At 39.5% G+C, this 11692-nt stretch overlaps 1 long non-coding RNA gene across 1 annotated transcript in view; it reads right to left on the bottom strand.

Moving 5' to 3' along the window:
* The window catches only part of LOC109958180 (uncharacterized), a 30982-nt gene extending 21733 nt beyond the window's left edge, over positions 1 to 9249 (bottom strand). The window contains exon 1 of the long non-coding RNA XR_002274640.1: positions 8855 to 9249. This is a non-coding gene — a long non-coding RNA (uncharacterized LOC109958180). The remainder of the gene's footprint in view (positions 1 to 8854) is intronic.
* Between the last annotated feature and the right edge of the window lie 2443 nt (positions 9250 to 11692).

Genomic DNA, 11692 nt, shown 5'->3' with positions numbered 1-11692 from the left:
CAGGCAGGTCAAAGGTCAGCTGGGGAACAGAGACTGTAGCACATAAAATAAAAACATTTACTGGTATTCTATAGTGCTGCTCACCTCCCATTTTCAGTCTACAGTGAGAATAGCACACAAGTATCAATTGCTATTAAAACAGCTTATATCAGATGTAGGGTGTCTAAACATTTCTGAAACAGGTCTTGCTTCCAAGTAAATTTTCAGTGTGTTGAGGTGTTAGTTATAGAAGTTTATTTATTTTAGAGTGCAAAGCGTTAACATTACATGTGCAGCTCATGACTGTTATCATTCATCGTCTAGTCTGGTTCACATAGTCCCTCTGTGGGTTTGTGATTACATCAAGTAGAACAGGCGGGGAGAGGAGTTTTGCAGAAGATGTGCAGGATTAAAGGTGATTTTAAAAAAAAAGGAATTCCTATTGAAATACATGAGCCCTCGAGTCATTTGTCTGAGCTAATCATGACATCTAAGAGTTTGATAAGCTTCTGAGAGATGTGGGCATCTAAGCTGTGTAATGAATGGCATTAGCATTACATCAGTTCACATGTGAGTTTATTTACAAGTAAAGAAAGTCAACATTATTCAGTACTGTAGCTGCAAGAGATTTTCATGGAATATTAGGGAAAAAAACGTAAAGACTTTGTCATATGCAGACAGCAACCTACTTATCGCTTTAAAAAAACCAATGGTAAAACCTGACAGTTCACATTCATCATATGCCTTCCATGACATCATCTGATAATTTTTTTTAGTGTATGCAACATCACAGCTGCCCATCCTAAGGTACCATGGTAATATGCAATAGTCTGGTGCGACAATTTATCATTTCAAACTGAGTAAAGCATGCCACGGTCATGTATCATAGTCCTGGAAGTGTGATTCACTGATTATATTGTGACAATGTCCAGTTTTTGTTTTCCTGCATGGGATCTTACACCAGACATCTCTGGATGTGTCTGGCCTCATCAGCAGCTGGAGCTGCAAGCCTCATTTACCAGATTTACATCAGTTATGTTGTGCCACAGTTTAACTACTGAAAAGTACAGGAAAATAAAGAGTGATAGCATCTGAACTAAAAACAAACTCATAAAAATGTCCTCTAGCACTGACTTATAACTGTGTTGTATAAGGCTTCAAATTGGAGCCAAAGGTACCAAGGGCTATTGCCAAGTCAGAAGTTCCATGCAAAGCAGTTTGTGCTGAGAGCTGCCTTTCCATTTTTGTCTCATGTAAAGTAAGAATAGATAACAAGGGGATGATGTACAATTTGGATGAAGATCAGGACACACAGCAGGAGAACTGCAAAGTCAAAAATGCTAAAATGACATTTGCTGGGGCATTACATACAGATGTACTTCCCATGGCAGGCAGGCTGGCTCTGCTTCACTGCAGTGTTTTCATTTGTTTCCAGTCTTTATGCTACTGTAACTGGCTGCTATTAGTAGTATATTTAAAACAGACATGAGAGTTGTATTAATATTCTAATCCAATATTCATCAGTAAGTGAATAAGCCTTTTCCCCAAAAATGTCAAACTACTCCTTTAAGGCAGTCTTACTTCAGCCTGTGCAATATTTGGATTACAGTAGCTAATATTTATGTATATGTCTGCCTCAGTATGTATAATTCTTAATAGACAGGAACCACTGACTGTATATAAAAGATGGACAAATCCATTGTGGCATCTTCCACTGGTTTCCTGAAGAGCGGCTGTCACCACACTTGATAGTGCTACAGCTAATCCAAAAATGGGCAAAGAGGTGGAGCATGAGTGGAGCTCACTAGACAGCTAGTGGTTAGCCACCTTTAGCAGGACCATCCCGCCTGGCCTGTCACTCAAAGTCTATAATTAATGTTTAACTTTTAGTCCCAGTATAATTTAAACAGAGAAGTTATATAAAAATTCACCCCTGTACAGTTGTCATGGAATTAGCTATAGGTACAAAACCAGTTTTTGTCAATATCAATGTGCTACTGGAAGCACATGATCAACACAACAAATCAAGAACAAACAGCTAGGTTCAGCTACAGCAGTTCTAGGATGCATGCTTTAATAATTGGATTTGAACAATGAGTTACTAAAATGACAGTGTCACGCTGAACTGATAGAAGGTGAAAGGGGGAGAGTGAGGGAGGAGGCAAAAGAGGGGGGCAACGAGCCAGCTTCAGCCAGCAGCACTGATATCTTTTGTTAGTGACTAAGGAAAGGCAGGAAACATTAAAACATACTCATGTATTTACAGTTCATCATTTATTGGTTTGAATTATACAATCCCACTTCACAGCTGATTCACGGGTCACACTGCAAAGAAGCAGTGACGATAAGAGGAGAGGAGGGAGGGAACTGTGGCAAGGCTACAAACATGACTGGAAAGACACAGTGTGCATCGTGTTTTACAGAAAACTGCATCTTCAGCTTGGAATGTGGAGCAGGAAAGAGGGTGTGTGTGTGTCTGCAGTCATAAGACTGACTGGCATGCATGCAGCCAATCAGAGACAGAGATTCAGGTTCACTGCTAAGTTTACTGGGTCAAATCAGATGTGAGAAGAAGGAGGGTACACATGAGATAGAGGAAGGCAAGAAAAAAGGTAGTGTACACTGGCTTCAGGCAGGAATGTCTGCGAGTGCCAGCCACAGATGTTCACTCTCCTCAGCTTTCTCACAGGCGTCATTGCTCTTTTTGCACAATATTTATGTTGATCACAGTCAGTTTTGTCCCTCCCATAAATATTGTAATCTCTCTGTGCTTTCACAGTTTGTCTTTTTATTCCTTTTGGCAGCAAATGCTTCTTTGTTTTGCATCAAAATCCCTTAGACCAGGTTGTTTTAAGTGCTTTTTTTTTTTTTTTGCTTAAAAAAAGGTTGGTCAAATAAACAGATGATATTTGTCAGATTAGTCACTCACATTATAAAGATTTCCAGCTGAAACTCTTCACTGTTTCTAAATTCAAGTCAGAGATGGATCAAAGTTAAAAACTTTAGGAATCTCAAGCAATGCAGCAGTGTGAATTTGGAGTTTGTTAACCTGAATATAGTATTTAATTACGAGTGTCTTGTAATGCCTATCATCATGTATACTATACACTATCACTTTCCCCACCATTTAACCTGTTGTCCATCTTCTTTACATTTATTCTTATAACCTTCTGTACTCATTCACTCTTCATTCGGATGCATTTTCAGTTTAGAATGATTTAGAATTTTAGATTTTGTAAGGAGTAAAAGTGCCAATCAGAGACCAATCAAAGAAATCCATTAGGTTTTTTTCTTCAACTTGGCTTGTGTAAATGAAAAATAACAACAATAGATGAAATGGAGAAGTACTGCACAGGAAGGTAAAGAAATCACACACACACAGATCAAGAGTAAAAAAAAGAGAGTAGGAGACACTGAGAAACATAAACATGAGAAATAATAATAGGCTAAGGCAGCAGCAACATAAGAATGAAATGTGAAATGGAGGCTTGATTGGGATGAAAATGAGAAGGCACAAATGAAACAGAGGGAAAGAAGTGATATGATGTTCACTGACAACACAAAGGACACCACACACGTTCCTTCATAAACAATTTAACCACATTTCCCATATAAAACATTCCAAAGTTATTCCACGCCATATGCTTGTCCCATTTACTTATGAGTTCACATGCAAACAGTGCTGTGACTATAATTTAAGAATAATTTGTTCCCACTGTTTCATATGCCCGTATCTTATTGCTACCCATATGGCCAAGCAGTGTGGCATTCAGTTTACATATAGTATGCTTCTATTTCCAACACCTCCATCAGATAACATTCAGCACAATCACACTTGATATTGGAGCGGCTATTCTTTCTCTCATAGCGCAATGTTTTTGTGATTACCAGCAGAGGCAATATGGGGCGCCGTAATTCACTTGCAAATGCAGCATGTATAAGATGGCATTATGCTTTTATTGGCAACTGAAAATATTTCTAATATAAGGGCAGACACAAGGGGAAGAATAAGAAGGCACTGTGCTGGGTGCAGCCTTCAATAACACAATTTTGTGTTCAGCAGCAATAGAAGACTCCCCCCTGTGCTGCACATATACTGCACTGGCCTGTCAAACAGACTTTTATTATGAGAGAGAGAGGGGAAGAGAGCATCTGAGACAGCACGAGCAATTACTGTACAGTGTTATTTGGTGTTTTGTTATTTCCTGGCACCGTGCGTGTTTATGAGGACATGCAAGCAAGTGTGCATTGTCTGTCTTTTGCCACATATTCTTCTTGATTCAGTAAGATAAATGGGAAATGCATGCATTTCTTAAAGCCAAGATATACAGGTGACATCTGGAATACTAGATGAACATAAGCTATAGCATTTTTCTACATTAATTTTGGTTTCTCACATGTATCACCACCTTTTCTTCCCTGACGTCAACATCAGGCTCTTTGCAAGGTATCATTTTCTTTAAAGTATCAGAGAACAGCAGCAAAATACTAATATGTGCATTAAAATCAACTTTTTTCAAGTGTATATTAGGCGGATGTGAAATCTGAGTCATTGATAAAGATGAATGCACTGAGTACTTCACTAGCCACCCCACTACTAATTGTGTGACATTTATTTAAACAGTGTGTAAAACCTTTGTTTCAAAGTGACTCACAGGCTAATTTCTACTTGATCTATCATATAACTAATATTTGTGAGTATAATTTGATGGTAAAATGACAACATATTAAATTCATTTAGTTTTGTTGCTCAGTAAACAATTTTGTTCGGTCATTATAACAATAGGCCTGTATGACAGACCTGTTGTATAATCCCCAGACCTGCCCTGCACTATCATTTTATAGGGCTACAGAAAAACTAACCTCTTTTTTATTTGCTTGATTTAGGCTAATGGATTATAATGATCTGATAGTGAAGTGAAGCCCAGAATGTTTGCAACATTCTAATATACTTCAACTCTTAATTGCCCTTTAATTTAAGAAGCAGGTTTAACTGAGGTATCTGGTAATTTACTAAGTAAATCCAGGAAAAGGGCTCTTCACATCTGTTCATGTTCCAGAGTTTAGGGGGTTTCACATTCTACTTAAAAGTTATTGAGATACATTAGTAAACCAATTCTTGGAACATGCCACCGAGCAGCTGGTGAGCAACTGCTGAGTTCTGTTTGTCACATCGAGTGTCTGATGCAACTACTGCAGTCACTGAAGGCTAGAAGGCAGCAGATTCCACCACAAGGTAAAACCTCTGATGAGTTATTAACATCAACAACCAGCTTAATATAAAGATCCTAGTGTCAGAATGCCACTGTGCTCTGCAACCTTCAATGAACATGTTACTAGCTACATGTTATGCATTTGCAAACAAAATCATCTTCCCTGAACTAAAACTTTTTTCAAAATATCACTATGTTGACAAGTTATTGACACAGTGGGCTCTACCTTTGCAGCAATGTTAATTGTTAACAGCACAGCTCCTGACACAAAGCAATGACAGTGGTACAATCCAGCAGTAAAGGGACTGAAAAGGTGGAGCAAATAAAACAGAATGAGCTAAATAAATAAGGGTCTTATAGAGTATCATTAATCTTTTTGAAACATGTCACTTTTTCTTATCCATAATTCTAATTCAGTAGTGAAACAAATAATCAAACCACAAATAAAACATATCACATTTACCTTTGAGATTATGGTGCATAAACAGCAAGGAGACACTGAAGCATGTTTGTCCAGCATCAGACTAGAGACTGAAACAGCATGGTTTGAATTCTGTACAAGCAAACATCCCTTTCATAAGTTATTTGGTAGATTTGAGTAACTCTCACTGTATGCACTGAATATCCATTTTGGGAAAAAGTGGAAACTATATCAACATTTTCAAGAATACAGTAGAATACTGTTATGTTAAAGATTTGATGATGAAAATGTATTTCCACTAATGCATTATCAAGAAAACCTACTTTTTAATAAGGTGCAGCAAATGAAAATATTATGTTAAAACATTAGTCACTGCAATTTATTAAATGGTCCTTTTATTACCATGCCCTTCAGATCTCGTCCCTCCAGATGTTGTACACTGTGGCATATGCTGTACTTTTCCTTTATGCACACATTTAGAACTTGTCCTACATATTCCTGGATTAATAAGGCCCCTAGCCAATCATTCTCTTCCAGAGTGGGATGCCATGTTCTGTCAGTCCCTCCTTCTTCTTGTCTACAAATCTTCATTTGAGGAGTAAAATGTGGATAAAAACATTTATATACACTATATTGCCAAAAGTATTCACTCACCCATCCAAAACATTGAATTCAGGTAGTCCAACCATTTCCATGGTTACAGGTGTATATAATCAAGCACCTAGGCATGCAGACCACTTCTACAAACATTTGTGAAAGAATGGGTCACTTTCAGGAGCTCAGTGAACCCCAGCATGGTACCGTGATAGGATGCCACCTGTACAATAAGTCCAGTTGTGAAATTTCCTCGCTACTAAATATTCCACAGTCAACTGTTAGTGGTATTATAACAAAGTGGAAACGACTGGGAAGGACAGCAACTCAGCCATGAAGTGGTAGGCCACGTAAAATCACAGAGCGAGGTCAGCGGATGCTGGGACGCATAGTGCACAGAGGTTGCCAACTTTCTGCAGAGTCAATAGCTACAGACCTCCAAACTTCATGTTGCCTTTCAGATTAGCTCAAGAACAGTGTGTAGAGAGCTTCCTGGAATGGGGTTCCAAGGTCGAGCAGCTGCATCCAAGCCTTACATCACCAAGTGCTAGGCAAAGTGACAGATGCAGTGGTGTAAAACACACCACCACTGGACTCTAGAGCAGTGGAATGTCAGGTTTGCCCGGCTCCACCTTCCTCTCTTCTCTTTCCTCACACTAGCCTAGCCCTTGCACTGATTACACTATTCAACACACCTGCCCCGCTTCCCTGATTACTCACCAGCTGCACCTCATTAGTCTCCTCCATACTTATACACTGTTCACCAGTCACTCCCCTGCCAGTTCTTTCTCTGTCTTCAGGCCAGTGGTTGTTATGTTGTTTTATCACGTTTATGCTAAGATTGTCTTTGTTCTCTCTAGTCCTTGTTAGCACCCTAGTCGTTATCCTGCCCTGCCGTCTCTACTGTCTTCTTCCTCTTCGGACCTCTCCTCTGGACCCCCCTGGATTTAATCTACACCACCAGCCACCGCCTCACAGGTCGATGCACAGTCTCCCTTACCCAGTTTATCCCTGCTCTTCTGTCTACAGCCATCATCACCTCCACCTCAACCAGCCCAGGAGTGACCTCTGCGTCCGCAGCCCGGTACATCATCATCCACCATACCACTGACTGTTTTTCTGCTGCTGCTGATCGACACCCGGTCATCTACCTCATTACTCCTCCTGTATATATGTCACTACCTTCACTGTAAATAAACCTCACTGCTTGAACCGAAGCCAGCCACCTGGGTCCGCTTTTTTATCTGCTCGCTCACTCTGTGTTCGAGTGCACCCTAACATGAAGAAGTGTTCTCTGGAGTGACGAATCACGCTTCTCTGTCTGGCAATCCCATGGACAAGTCTGGGTTTGGCGGTTGCCAAGAGAACAGTACTTATCTGACTGCATTGTGCCAAGTGTAAAGTTTGGAGGGGGGATTATGATGTGGGGTTGTATTTTAGGAGCTGGGCTTGGCCCCTTAGTTCCAGTGAAAGGAACTCTTAATTCCTCCGCATACCAAAACATTTTGGACAATTTCATGCTCCCATCTTTTTGGGAACAGTTTGGGGATGGCCCATTCCTGTTCCAACATGACTGTGCACCCGTGCACAAAGCAAGGTCCATAAAGACATGGATGAGTGCGTTTGGTGTGGAAGAACTTGATTGGCCTGCACAGAGTCCTGACCTCAACCCGATAGAACACCTTTGGGATGAATTAGAGCGGAGACTGCGATCCAGGCCTTCTCGTCCAACATCAGTATCTGACCTCACAAATGAGCTTCTGGAAGAACGGTCAGAAATACCCATTAACACACTCCTAAACCATGTGGACAGCCTTCCCAGAAGAGTTGAAGCTGTTATAGCAGCAGTAAAATAAAAGTATTTGAATTGCTTCTTTCTTTTTATGTTTTGAAGAGACAGAATATGACATTACTCTGCTGACAGGGCTGTTAGATCAGAAAATGCTTACTTTGTAGAACCTTTTAATTTTCTTGCAGAAGCTCTCTATTATTAACCCTTATGGGTATCCAGTGATCTCCAAGGTTAAAATAACTATCAAACACATTAATGAGAGTTCATTGCCACATCTATGGCAATGAACAGTCAGTAGAAAATAATTTGCTGTGTTCCAGATGGATTTACACTGTGACATGCTGTTTGATGTTTTGACTCCCTGCTGTTATTACTTTATAGAATATGAAATGACACAGTAATTATGAGGTAAAAGACTGGCAGCTTTAATTAAAGGTTATATTCAATCATATGGAGTGAACAATTAAATAACTACTGTCATTTCACATTCAGGGTAATTAAAACATCAAACAATGTGTCACTGTCCAAATACTTAGAGAGAATCACAGGGAATGCACCAAAGAACAAGCTCAAACAGCAAATGACTATTTCCCTTTGAAATTCAGACTGTCATTGATATTCTGAGCTGGTGACGTGCTGACTGGCGCTGTGATGTGTAACACTTGCCAAGTGTTTAGACAAGGAAATATTAATCTCTAATTAATACGAGCATAGGGTAATGTCCGCTCAGAATGGCGCACACACAACGCAACCATCTTATCTCTTCAACACACAGTGGCATGGTTTTAACATAACACTCAATTTAATTTCTCATAAAATTCAACAAAATAAATAGGTGTAACCATAAAGTTTTACCTTCTGCTTCTCGCTCACTAACGAGGTAGAATTACCCAAATCACTGCTGACCCGGACACGAGCTAATGGCTGACGCCATTAGCTATTATCTTTAGCTCACAGTACTTTCACTCACTACCACGACCAATTCTCAATTGGTGCCAATTCTTTTTCTTCCTTTCCCTCGCGACTGTATCCGTAGTCGCTATGTCATATATCCAATTTCAATATTAAAGTGTCTTTGGCCTTTTCTGCTCACACTACCCAGGTAAACTCCCAGAACATGTAGCTCTTTTAATCTCTGTCCATACTCAGTTTTTCTGTTCTGCCACAGCCCTGACTCTACCCAAGGGCGGAACTTGTGAGGCGTATCTCACCTGACCCTGACAGTTCCTGATTGGTTTGGTTACTTATCAATCTTCTACTTATTTCTTTTCCCATATGACAGTGGAAAATGCACAACCCTTCACAATAAAGTTACCTCTATGTATCAGTTTTCGTTTTGTTTTTGTTTTTTTTTTCAATAACCACAACATCAGGTGGGTTACAGATGCATCATGGCAACACAAGGTTTAGCAGCTATATTGAGCCTGAGACTAAATGTAGGTGCAACTTGATTTTTAGCCCCATCATTCCAAAATGCTTCAAGAAAACACAGAGTCCTCCTATATGAGTTGATATGACATGGCAATACATAACGTATCATGTCATATCAGACTGAATGATTAATGTGGAAAAAGGCATGGCTCGTTACCTTGAAAAGAATAAGAGCAACATAAAAAACACTCACTCACTCAAATAAGAGAAGAGTGCAAGCAAGCATATTAACATTAATACAGCATGTAGACACCTTTGCAGAGATCATAACAAGGATACTATATTTGTATCATGAGAAAATAGTGTACTGTATATATTAATAACCACTATATTTACCCTCCATAACTACATTAGTCCAATACCAGGTGCTGTCTGGTTGCTCAGCAGCTAACATATACATTGTGCATACAATACTGTGGGCTCCAGTACTGACTTCCAACTTCTTCTCTACTGTTTCCAAGAGCTATCCTGTCATTACTCACTCTTCACTGGTCTATTTATAACACTATGTTCTAGCAAATTGGAAGCACACATACAGTATATAGAGGGCCAAGCTGAGCTGGAGGCAGCCCAGAAACGGGGTAGATCTGAGCTCTTAAAAAGGAAGAATTCCTGTGAGGAAGCTGTAGGTCACTTAGAGTCCCCGAAGAAGGAGAAACAAGAACCTTTAGCTTAAAGTACATCAAGCTTGTTCTTCCTCTGTTAACACGCTATCTACTCATGTTCTAGCACATGTTGAGGCTAAGCAGATATGATGAACTTGAATCCATATTTGACATCAATCTGCCAAGTGACGAGAACCAGTGCCTGTGGTCAAAGAACCTGTAAAAACCTTGTTTGATCATCCAACAATTTTTGGTTACCAGATTTACACCCTGTATTGGTTATTAAATAATACTTTGTGCACCATGACCTACAAAATGTCCAGGCCAGCCTTTGGACTAAACAACACATATTAATAATATACCAACAAATAAATAATAAAATCAGTGAGTGTACTGGTAATGTTTCCACTGCGAACCACATGCACTGAAACAGGACGAGGTCACCAGCGGGGTTATGTCAGCAAAGTTCAATCAGGGTCCAGCTGGTCTGGTCAGTGGATAGTTTTTACTTACATGAAAAGGCTGGCCATTCTCTATATTAATAGTATTGTCAACACTCCATATAGAGACTAAAACCGACAATGAATTGTCACGGTCAATGTCTGTCAGCTGTCATTCCTGGATTCAGGTCTGGGGTTTGCTAATGAAGAAATATGTCAACTAGTTCAGCGGTGTATTTCCCTGATGTATTATTAATTGTTTTTAAACAACAATGGAGGACTGTGGCACAGAAGAAGAGGATGATCCAGGACTGATGGACAATAACCATGACTAGAGGCAAATCATTGTCGGTTTAGTCTTTGTATAGAGAGTGTTGAAAATGCTGTTAAAAGAGAAAATGACTAGCCTCATCCTTTAAAAGTTATTGAGATGCACCAGTAAACCAGTTCTTGGAACATGTCACCAAGCAGCTGCTGAGCAAGGTCAACCAAGACAGCCGCGTCCTTGTTTTATGATTAAGTTAAACCTTTCCTCTGTTTTACTGTTTATCATGATTTATTTTGATTGTTCAAACTGGAATTATGCAGCTCGAGGTCAGCCCCTCAGATTTCCATCAATTTATTATTACAGTATTTTGTCCAGTGTTATAATTTCTGCTTGCATATAAAACTAGTAAGAAAATTTATGCTTTAATGCTGCAGGACTTAATAAAAGAGGTTATTTTCCCCACCATCAGTAACCCAGCAATGAAATAGCTTACTTTATATCATCTGGATAGCATCCTTACACATCTCACATGGACATTTTATATAGACAGCACCAATCCAAAGGTCTGCATGTTCTTTGTCTTTATGTAAATCTGATTTCAAGTCAGACCTGAAAGTGGGAAGACCCAGGAAGTCAAATAAGACCCCTTGGAAATTGTAATGCAAACCAAACCTGAAGAAGTGTTTTTATTTAGAAAATATAATAAACTGCAGTCAATCTTAATATTTGAATGGCATGTATGGTGTCATCCCCCCAATGTATTTCATCAGCTGATTTTGTTGTGGTATTTAATGCTCTTTGACAAGAATAACCGTGAACATGAGGAGTCCAAGGTTCTCAGTGTTTAACTTCAGCTGAATGTGGAGCTCAAGAGTGAGGCTGACAGGACGTTGGCAGAGAAAGTTAAGAAGATGGAACAAACCAAGAGGAATAGCCAAAGGGTGATCAA

Source organism: Monopterus albus, unplaced genomic scaffold (assembly GCF_001952655.1).
Source record: "Monopterus albus unplaced genomic scaffold, M_albus_1.0 scaffold31.1, whole genome shotgun sequence".
Taxonomy (NCBI): Eukaryota; Metazoa; Chordata; class Actinopteri; order Synbranchiformes; family Synbranchidae; genus Monopterus; species Monopterus albus.
Note: the sequence above shows the minus strand (reverse complement) of the source record. Positions and strands in the feature narration are given on the sequence as shown.